The sequence below is a fragment of the Taeniopygia guttata genome, chromosome 5, assembly GCF_048771995.1.
Source record: "Taeniopygia guttata chromosome 5, bTaeGut7.mat, whole genome shotgun sequence".
Taxonomy (NCBI): Eukaryota; Metazoa; Chordata; class Aves; order Passeriformes; family Estrildidae; genus Taeniopygia; species Taeniopygia guttata.
This window is the reverse complement of record NC_133030.1, coordinates 27734034-27745096: the sequence shown is the minus strand read 5'-3', so window position 1 is coordinate 27745096 and position 11063 is coordinate 27734034. Positions and strand designations below refer to the sequence as shown.

Below are 11063 nucleotides of genomic sequence, written 5' to 3'. Positions count from 1 at the left end.
TCTTAGTTCATGGAAAAAATGAGCTTGACATGTGAATTTACAATGTGAAATGCATACGAAAGTAAGCATGACACAAGAGAAAAGAACATTTTGTTAAAGGGAAGAGAGTACAAATTCTGCTTTGTATTGGGCTGTTTGTAAAATTTTTTAAGTGGTTCTCAGCTTGCTGAAGACAATCCTTTTGTAAATCCATCTATTCCATTAGGTCAGCCAAGGAATTAACTTGATCCTGGGTATTTCAAGTGGTATTTTGAAGATTGATTTGATATCTCATCTGGTTGTCATACTTTCTGATTCTAAAGTGGTTGGCTTTAGAAATCTAGTATGGGTAGCAAAAGGAGCCATTTTCACTGTCATTTCACTGTTAATAATTTTCTGTGGTTTCTATATCCTGTGGGTAGATCACACAAATAAATTTCTTCTACTTTATTTGAAATCTGTTTGCAATACATATTTAAAATCCAAATGTGGAGTAGCAAAATACCAGAATCACTTTCTGACTAAATGAGCTCCTACTAGGGTCAGATCATCCTTGTGGTCTTCAACATATTCAGGAGTGCTTGATTTCTGATTTCTGCATCACTGCATGTACCTGTGTCTCATTTACTAACAACAGTAAAGTATTGCCAGTGGTTCACAGCAGCCAAAAGAGATAATGCAACATTCTTGTTACTGGCAGATGAGGATGAAAAAGAAAATAAAAAAAAATTAGGAGGGAAATAAAAAGAAAGGCATCTGTTGATCCTGATGTTTTTGGAAAGGTATGTCGACACTTTCTGTGGTTTCCTGTGTCATAATCTGCAAGTGGTAGTTGAGTATTCTGAATGGTGGATGATCCCTCCTAAGCAAGGGGAGAACACTCCCTGACTTTTTACCCACAAACCAGATGCAAAGCAGTGACCTCTGATCCTCAGGGCTTCATTATCGAAACTTTCAGCTTCCCTCTTCCGTATCTTCCAGAAACTGATAATCTTCCTCACTGCTGAGGGGGAGGAACGAACACAAACTTCTCACCCTGAAAGGCTTGGCAGTTCCTGCATTTTCATTGTAACTGTCTGCCAGCAGTAATTCTTCTTCTTGTGGATGCAGACACCCAGGAAAATGGGTTCCTGTTTCTCTGCAGCTCTGTCATACAAAAGAGCTAGTGAAGGAGCTACATGTGCTACATTTTTAACCCTCCTTGTTAGGTACTTGGAAATGCAGACGTGTTCTCATGTTTAGGACTTAAATTCAAAGCAGCAGATGCCTGGGAACCCATTGGTGTACAGAAGCAAATACTTTCCTGGAAGTGCAGAGTCCTCTTGTTTAAGAGGTGCCGGTTCCCATGCAGAGCTCTGGTACCACAGAGCTATTACCACACCCTTGTGCAGCACAGTTGATATCCCCAGTGCACTTATGGTAAAGCTGCAGTAGATAAGGTGCTGTGCTATATGTGATAGCAGGATTGTTGTGTTTCATTGGCTAATTACAGAGGGACCTCGGCCCTGTTTCTAACAAAACTATAGTATGTTATTTCATTTTGATTGATTTGATTTCTTTTCTGTTTCTTTTTCCTTATTAGCCCACTTGCATGGAGCTGCCAGAGGCGCTGTGTCAGCTGGCAGACATGCGGGAACTGAGAAGGGAGAAAGCAATAGAAGACTACAGAATGAAAGAGGATGGTCTTTTGATCCAACCAGCCATGGAATTTAATAGAGAGAAACAATCCACAGAAGGATAGAAACTACAGAGATGATGGAGATTGCTTTCCCACAAAAAAAAAAACAGGGTCTCAAAACACATCCTTCAACAGTCAAGGATGTACTTTGTCAAAGCAAGAGCAAAAGCAGAGCTTGAAAATCAAATTCATATGGTAAAATCTGTGGGAGGGCCTTAAAATTACCTCAAGCAGACTGTACGAATTCCACTTCTGACACAGGTGATTTGATGAGCTTGGATTGGGTGTTTGGAGACATCCAAGTGAAGAAAGAGGCTATTCCTCTTGCAGAGGAATACAAACAAAAGTCAAACAAAAGCTCCTGACTTTATAATGACAAGTAATTCAACATCCCACTGTTGAATGGAAATAATGATGGCCTTCTGTCTTTTGGAGGAAATTCCTGCTGTGTCTGACTGTTCTTCTCTAGGTCTATTTTTGAGATCCATTTTTTCTGAGAGCTATTTTTGATTTTGAGTGACTTTTATTTTTCTTGCATTGTTAAAAGACCACTTTCTTAAACTGTATTGGTTGTTACCTGTTGCAGGTATGTAAAATTCTCATTAGAGCAGCTTCCTGCTGGAAGTTGCAGACCACCATCACCACTGTTGTTTGCCAGTGCTGCCACACCCAGTTCAAGTGGATAAGGCTGTAACACCACTGTGCTGTGTGGTGTGTGTGTAAAAAGCAGTTTAGGAGGTATAGACCAGTCCCTCCCCAAGCAAGATAAAGTATTAGGGCAATACTATTGCTCTACCACAGGACAAAATTAATGTAGGCCAGGCCTCAGTCTCAGAACAAGTTCTTTGACATATTGGTGAACACTGATGAATGTAGAATAGGGAAGAATGGATGAGGTCAAAGGTCACCGTGCCAACCAGATTGCAGTCCAAGAACAATCTGGGCATCAGACTGCAAAGGTGGGAATAATAATGACACCAGCTTGGAAGGGATGTTACATCTGCATGTGAGTACATGCCACTACCTGTTTGAATTGGTTTTCTTGGGATGTAAATTGGTGTGACTGTGTTTATGATGTATCTGCACATTTTAAAAATAATTTTAGGGGGAACATGTTTTTCTGGTGTGTTTTTTATGTTTTTTACCTCTCCCCACAAAGTACTAGATTGGCAGTATTTAAATAGGTCTTCATTTGAAACTGTAAGTCAAACTTGCTCACTTGGCAGAGTGATGGAAAAATTGCCAAGGTTTTCTTTGTCATTAAACTGAAAAAAGAAGATTTTTTCCAAACAGTCATGGGTTATCACAGATCAGTGGGGTACAGTGTGGAACATGCAGGTTCTTTTGTCAGAGACAGATCAAGAGCACTTAGGTTGTATCTCCACAACCAAAAATATCTGTGTTCATGCAGTCCTATTTCAGACAGAAAATAGTGATGTATCAAGTAAGGGAAAGAGGGAGGGAACAAGAGCTGAGAGATGAAAGCATCAAGTCTGGGATATAGTATGGAATGTCTCTACAGGATTCAAAGCAATTGCTGAGGCTACCCTTCTTGATAAGAGGCTGAGCTGCTTTCGCAGCCTCTTCCAAGGACTTGATCTCTGGAACAGCATTGTCATGGAAAAGGATTTCCAGAGAGAGACTCACAGTCTAGTTGCATCTGTGCCACTATAATGATTCAAGTGGCAAAACTTTCTTGGGTAAATATAAGTACCACTTCCCCTTTGGTTCCCTTTTGACAACAGCATAAAGAAAATAAATATATTGGAATTGAGTCATCACTCACTGATGCAGAAGATTAAAAATTACCGTTTTCTTCAAGAAGAAAAAAAGGTTTGTTTTTATTTTAATTTTTTAATGGTCCATCGGCCACAGTGACGCTGCTCAGTACCAGCGCTGTCTGAGCGTGGTACTACCATGCAACCAAATCATGCATGCCTCCTAAACAATGCAATTCCTGGCTGTACTTAGGGGTACAATTAGCATCACTAGTTAAGGACAACTCTAGTGAAGTTTTACTGGAGCAGTAGCCATGATCTTACTTTTCTATTCTAGCAACTGTGGTGGTTTAAGCCCAGCTGGCATCTAAGCACCATGAAGCTGCTCCCTCCCGCCCTGCCCCAGTGGAATGGGGCACAAAATCAAAATAAAACGTGTAGTTTAAAATAAGAGTTTAATAATTGAAAAAAAAGGCAATAAATAATAATAATGATAAAAAGGGATAGAAAAACAAGTGATGCAGAATACAATTGCTCACCCCACACTGACTAATGTCAGATTCCCTTCCTGAATCCAGATCGGCCTCATTTCCAAGTAGCTGCCCTCAGTTATATGGGTACGATGTCCCGTGGTATGGAATGTCCCTCTGGTCAGTTCAGGTCAGCTGCCGTGGCTGTGCACCCTCCCAAGATTTCTTTTCCTTCTCAGTGGCAAACGACGAAACACGACAAAGTCCTCGACTTAGGATAAACACGATTTAGTAAACTCAAAATATCAGTTTTTTATTCTGCATGCAAAATACATGATAGTCTCAGCTACTGAGCAATTAACTGCATGCAGCCAAAACTGCTGAGCGCTGGAGTGACATAGCTTAGTCATGAAATAACAGATTTTTATCGCTATGCAGCAGTTGATATGGATTAATCATCCACTTAAGGATTTGCTCTAAGTGTACTTGGTAATGGGTTTTGGGAGGCAGCAGTGCTGAACAGGGCCACACCGTGTTTACGGTGGAAAACATATTCGCAATTAACCTTCAGGCTTGTTTCGTCCGGAGCTCCTCTAACGCCTCTCGTAGCGCATGACAAAGCGAAAGCGGCAGAACGCACGCAGCCTCACCAAATGCCCCCGCGTGTTAACCCTGGCGGCGCCCGCTTCCAGCGCCGCCAGCCCCTCACCGCTCTCGTCACCTGCGGGGCTGCCGGGCCGGCACAAGCTGCCGGGCCGGCACAAGCTGCCGGGCCGGCACAAGCTGCCCGGCCTGCACAAGCTGCCGGGCCGCCCCGGGCCCCACAGCGAGCGCCACGAGCCCCGAGCGCGGCCGGCGCCCCGCGGCGCCTCAAGGGCGAGCGCGCGTCACTTCCGGGACACGCCCGCCTCCCCGCGCCTACATCGCGAGACCCCGCCCCGCCTCGCGCGAGACTCGCTGGCTCACCCGGCCGCCCGGCCGAGTCCCTTCGGCAATTTCCGTCACCGCCAGACCCTACCAATCGGCAGCAGGAGCGCATCGATGAGCGCGGGCCCCCCGCGGGGTCCCCGCGGGGCCGAGCCCCGCCGTGCCGCCGTGGGGTCCGTGCCGCGGGCACGGCGGCGCGGCCGGGGCGGCGGGGCCCAGGCGCGGGGCCGGGGCGGCGGGGAGGCATGCGGGGTTCGACTGATCAGGCCTGGGCATGGCGCCTCTCCTCCCCCCCGCCATGGCTCCCCGTGTCCCTGCTCCTCTCCTCTCAGTGAGCGAAAGTGGCCGCCGCCGCCGTCCCAGCGCCCGCAGCCGCCGCCTCCTCCTCAGCACCAGCGCGGGCGCCATCTTGGCGAGGCAGGAGCCGGGAGCGCCCCGCGGCAGGAGACAGGCAACGCCAGCCCCGGCAACGCGGGGCGAGAGGCCGGGTGGAGCAAGCGGGGGAGCGAGCCCGGGAGACACCCCCAGCCCCCCGCCGCCGCCGCCGCGTCGCCGCCGGGCCCGCTACCCAGGTGAGCCACCGCGGCCACTGCGCAAGGGCACGCCGGGCCGGGACTACGGGAGGCGGCAGCGGGGGCGCCGGCCCGGCAGGCCGCGGCTTCACCCCCCGCGCCGACCGGCGGCCGCAGCAGCCGGGCCTCTTCTTAAAGAGACAGGCCCCTTCCCCGCCCTGCCCGCCGGATGCGCCCCGCGGTACCGGCGGCCGCGGAGACGTCGTTCCCCCCCCAGCCCCGGTCTAGAGCGGCGGCCGGGCCCCGCCAGGCGCGGGGGGGCTCGGCGGGGGGCGGGGGGGGCGGGGGCGCCGCCGCGCACCTGCCGGCGCACGTGCGGGCGGTGGCGCGTGCGCGGGCGGGGGGTGCGGGGGGGCGCGCGGCGAGGGCGGCGGCGCGGCCGGGCCGGGAGCGCCGCGTCACCGGCGGGAGCGCGCACCCGCCGCCTGCGGGGGCGCGCCTGCGGGAGCGCGCCCGCCTCCCCCCCCACCATTCCGGTGCCGTCAGAACGAGGCCTCCGCCCGCGGCCGGGCCGGACCGGGCTGGGCTGCCCCGGGCTGCCCCTGTACGTGAGGCCGCGTGGCGCGGCTCTGCCCGCAGAGCCCGGCGGGGCGGGCTCCCGGGCCGCCCCGGCGCTCCCGAAATAGCCACCGGCACCTGCAGGAAGGGGCCCCCTGCCAGACTCGTGGCGTTGTTGATGAAAAGTGTCTCCCGGGTGCCCGTGGAACGCAGTTCAGTGCTGTGTTCGCCCTGCTAAATGCGCACTTCCCAAAAGCTGCGCTGTAAAGTCCGCTCCTGTTTGACTGCAAACAGGTAGCCTAGTACAATTTCTCTGTGTGGCTCGATACAATTTCTGTTCGTGATTTAGCGTTATGTTGTCTTAACGCTGTTGCCTGTCTTCTGTGGAAGATTTCTCCCACTGCAGTGTTGCAGATAATAATAAACTCCTTTAGTTTAGTTTCGCCTTTGCATGAAGAAAATTATGAAAGTCGTGTACTTTTTTTACAGTGAAATGTGTATAATTAGAATTTTAGTTTTCTCTCTTACAATCAAATCTGCATGGATTTGTACACACAAATCTGATACGATGTACACAGCACATCTGATAAGCCCTTTAGGTATGTGACCAACACATTTTTTAACTTAAAGGACTCATTTGTGTTGTCACTCCTTTAGTGTGTATGTATAAGAGTGTTCTGACACTGAGAGGCTGGTAAGATAGGGAAAAGGAGAAGAAATAGAAGTGTAGCTTGAACCTTTTTCCAGGGCTAAAGGATATTGCCTGTAATTCTTCTCTTGTTTATTTTTCACATGTATATTGTTGAAGTTGCTGAAAATACTGTGTCCCAATTCTTGATGGTTCAAATAAGCAAGTTCTGTTCCATTTGGGTATAATGTAATAAACTGTGAATTTTGTTATAAGCGTGCTCCTTGACAGGCTAGACTACATGCTAGATTGAGTTAGATGGCAAGTCCTCTTAGAGGTTTTTTTTGGACACAGTTCCCTTTTCATGGTCTAGGGTAGAGGGAGTAAAAACCAAACAAAAGGGCAAATATCCATGAAGTTGTTATTTTGTGTGCACAGAATTGCAAAATGTGAGGTTAACTGTTGGTGCTGCTGTGTAGAGCAGAGTATAAATGCATTGTCTGAGGCCTCCATGGATACTATTAAATGCTCTTTTGGGACAAGAATTACTCTAATTGAACAATTCAATAGGTTTGTTTTTCTGCTAGTTTAAAGTTGGAAGCAGAGCTGTGACGTGCCTACTTACGTGTTCCATATGCTTGAAGGTATTCTGCTGTTTGCTACATGTATGCTTCTGATACACTGCTGTATAGTTTTTCTTTTAAACAATAAATTAGGCCTTATCTGTAACTGGGGTTTTTTTGGGAATTGGAAAATCCATAGGCAGTGCCCTGCTGGCTCTTCTCTGTATTCAAAAGTGATTAAAAGGTGAAACACAGATCACTGAAATGCTGTCTCATTCCTTGGAAAACAATACGACACCATACCACAAAAGCAGAACAGCAAAGTAAAGCATCTAGTTTACCTGGATTTCATTACTCAGGAAAGCAATGAAAAGGTCTTCTTTAAATTTCAAACTCAGACGGTGTGAACTCAGAGTTTAGTTGTATATGTATTAATTTTATTTGTTCAACTTGAGGTTAGCGGAGGCTTTAGCTTCGTATGAAATTTTGTATTTGCTTTTTGAAAAGCCATAGTGTCTTATATATCCCAGTTATATTTAAGACACTGCCATAAGAAAAAACCCATATGGGAATTACGTTTTGCTTTAAAATGTGGTCTATAGCTCTGGGAAATTGTTGTTAGTGTAACTATGCATTTACCAAAGCAAGCTAAAATGAGTGGGGAAAGGACAGCATGTAATTCTCCTTCAAACAAAATAGTTCAGATATTTTGTCCCACTACAATTTTTTATATTGGAGATTATATGCATTTAAAGAAGTCTGACAAAAATAAGCCTAGCTGCTATTACTGTGCTAGTCTGTGTTTTCCACACAAACCTTGTCTGAGTGAATCTTCTGTTTGGAGATATATATATATACACACACACACACACACATATATATTTGTGTCAGGATTTATTCTGGAGATATTACTACTGGAAAATCTCACAGCATTAACTATTCTGCTGCTCCAGTGAGACCTGTATGTCTCAATTCTAAATTTCTTCAAGAAGGCGAAATATTTTAGGGATTTGCATAAATTTAGAAAATCTATCTTAATAAGTTGGTGTGGAATTGCAAAACACAAAAAACCCATGTGTGGGAAAAACCCAGAAAACTGCTAAAATTGCAAGGCAACAAGGTGGCATAGAAGATTGTATCTTTGACCAGTTTTAATCCTTATATGGATAAAACCTTCCATGCTATAAATAAATGAGGAATACATACTTTCTGTGATTTCAATTTTTTGTTCACATGGATGTTTTTTCAGTGTACTTGCAGTGATAGGATGGAAAAGAGAAAAGAAGCTGCTTCTGTGGGCTGAAATACTGCAACAAGTATTCTTAATACTGGAACAAGTGCTCACCTGCCAGCTGGTCACACTTCATATCCATGCACTTAGTGTGTGGCTAGCGAGACTGAATTACTTTTACCTCCCTGATTTGCCTTGCTAAGAAGAGGTACTGTGCATTAGCTGCAATACAGTACCTTGTACTTGCATGGCAGCTTGTGTTTGTGTGTGTGCCTCAGCTAGGAGTGGAGTTATCATTATTTACTATGACGGTTGATGTTAGTCATGAAGAGCAGGAAAGCACAGGAAACTCAGGGATGAAAAAGTCCTGCTTCAAACAGCTCTGCAAAACACACCCCATTCAGCTTGCAGCGAAGCACAAGAGCCAGATTTTGCACTTAGTACTTACGGAGTTCCTGTTTGATACCAGTAAGAAAAGCTTGCTGGACTTCCATTCAGAAATATGCAGTGGATATTTGTTTAAATTGGGAGAATCTGCTTTTAAAGATAAGCTGTTTCAGGAGACGCGGTTTTGCTGTTTGTTTGGTGCAGGTCAGTGGGCATAAAATTTAGAAACCTTGTTATAAAACCTAGCTGCTCTCAGAAGATGTCCTTGGAGGATTCTTCTCCAGTGTGGGGTGTTTGCTTACTGACTGGATGCTATAAATGGGCGGCCTTGGAAAAACAGGAGTGAGGGAAGAAACCCCACACCTACATTAACATTAAACTAAGCAAAGGGATTTAAAACAGGATGAGGAAAGCTCTTTCAGAACTGAACTTAGATATTAAAAAAATACAAATACTATTAAAGTTATTTGCATGAAATTATTACATTCCTGCTGATATTTCACCTGTACTTTTAAAAATTTAGTGGTCCATTTGATGCAATTAAATGGCTTAAGTGTGAACTTCTGATTAGGTATGCTAGAAGATTCAAAGTGCCAGCCTGGCAGTGCAGAAGCTATTTATTTCCAAATGTTGTTTTTCTCAACTGTTAGAACTCTAAGGGAGAGGAAGGGAGAAAACAAATAGCTACTGAATTTGATATTGCAACTTAACATGAAGTTGGTATATATCAGTAAGGAAGTCATGGATGTGCCCTGTAACATATGAGTATTTACCTAAATGTTACCATCAGTAATGACATATTTTTGAAAATCTGTGTTTTGTCCTTAAACGGGACAAAAAAGAGTAGAAAAAAGGATAGGTTTGTTTCAAAAATGTCAAAGAAATGTGGAATGAATGTCATCACCATGTAAATCCACTGAAGCGGTATGCTGGTGATGTTGTAAACAGTTACATACAGTAGTGGATCAGGCTGTGTGCCTCTTGTTTGTTCCTGTCTTCTCTCACTTTACTGTTCAATCAGTTTTTGCTATTGGAAATATTTGTTAGAACCTATCGTGAAAATGAAAGAATGGAGAATGAATTATCTATCACTTAGCCTTCTGTATTATTACTTTGATCAGCAGAGAAGCCCTTTGTGATTGTCAGCATATAAATGAATGAAAGGCTGAATTAAATGTCTGAGTTATTCACTATTCAGTATGCCTGTGTAACACTTACTGACTTTCTTTTGGGCATTGTAAATATGTTTTAAGGATATTGTTGAGCTCTCCTGTACTTTTTCGTTTATTTGGTAGGCAGGATACAGACTAGTAACTGTTTTGAGGACAAGAATAGTTAATGTTGTATGTACAGAAGGCTTGTGGAGCAATTAAAATAGGAAGACAAGCAAAAGCATATGTTTTTATATGGGTGAAATACAGAGGAGTTATACTATGTCGGGTCAAGGAAGACTTTATTAAATATGGAAGTACAAGGCTGAGTTTTGGGAATGTGGTTTTCTGCAAACAGCAGGCAGGTGAAAGATGCCATGTTTTTCTGATTAACTGTATTAATATAATACATGCCCTGGTTGATGGATACATTTTGAAATTTAATGACAAAAGGAATCACCATACTTTTTTGCTATGACACTAGGGAGAGATTTTTGCTCTTGTAATATATGTCATTTTTATTAGTGATCGTAAGGAAAGGAAAACCCCTTTCACCTTCAAGGTGTTCTTTTCTACCACCTCATGAATGGTCTCTTCCATTAGAGGCACAAGTTTCATGTTTCCTCTCATTTTTTAAGCCTTTTATTTAATTTCTTCACAGAAAGGGTTGTCAAGCATTGGAACAGGCTGCCCAGGCAAGAGGTTGAGTCACTGTCCCTGGAGGTATTTAAAAGGTGTGTGGATGTGGCACCTGGGGATATTGTTGAGTGGTGGACTTGGCAGTGTTGGATTAGCAGCTGGAATTGATGATCCTAGAAGTCTTTCCCAACCAAAATGATTTTGTGCTTCATTTTGTGTCTTCCTCTCTCTTGGAAGACAGTTCTTGATTTTAGTTTTTTTGTTTGGTTGGTTTGATTTCAAATGCCTGTTAAGCATTTTGACATACGTAGATGAAAGTTGCTTGGAAAACGTGCATCTTACTACCCTTATAGGGAAAGCTTTCAGGTGTTGCCAAGTTCTGCTGGAAAGGAGGATTTGGTGACAGAGTTCAGTCATTCAATTGCTGTCAGGTATGCAAGGACCTAATATGTAGAAAGCTTCAGTCTAAAAATTATTTTTATCACAGAACCGTTACCTTATCTAATGAATTCTGGTGTGTTACTGATTATTCTCTGCGGATAAGGGCGTTAACTCAAGACACAGTATTTTTAAAGAAATAATACAATTTGCTCTTTTTCAAGCACAGCCATTAGTCTTAAGA

At 44.7% G+C, this 11063-nt stretch overlaps 1 protein-coding gene across 2 annotated transcripts in view; it reads left to right on the top strand.

Moving 5' to 3' along the window:
* The first annotated feature begins 5085 nt into the window (after positions 1-5085).
* Positions 5086-11063, top strand: part of INO80 (INO80 complex ATPase subunit) — a 61439-nt gene continuing 55461 nt past the window's right edge. The window contains exon 1 of one of the 2 annotated variants that reach the window (XM_030274314.4): positions 5086-5344. The gene's annotated coding sequence lies outside the window, so the exon portion shown is untranslated. Of the gene's footprint in view, positions 5345-6001; positions 6137-11063 lie in introns of those variants that run through there. The other variant, XM_072929969.1, reaches the window with a different exon arrangement.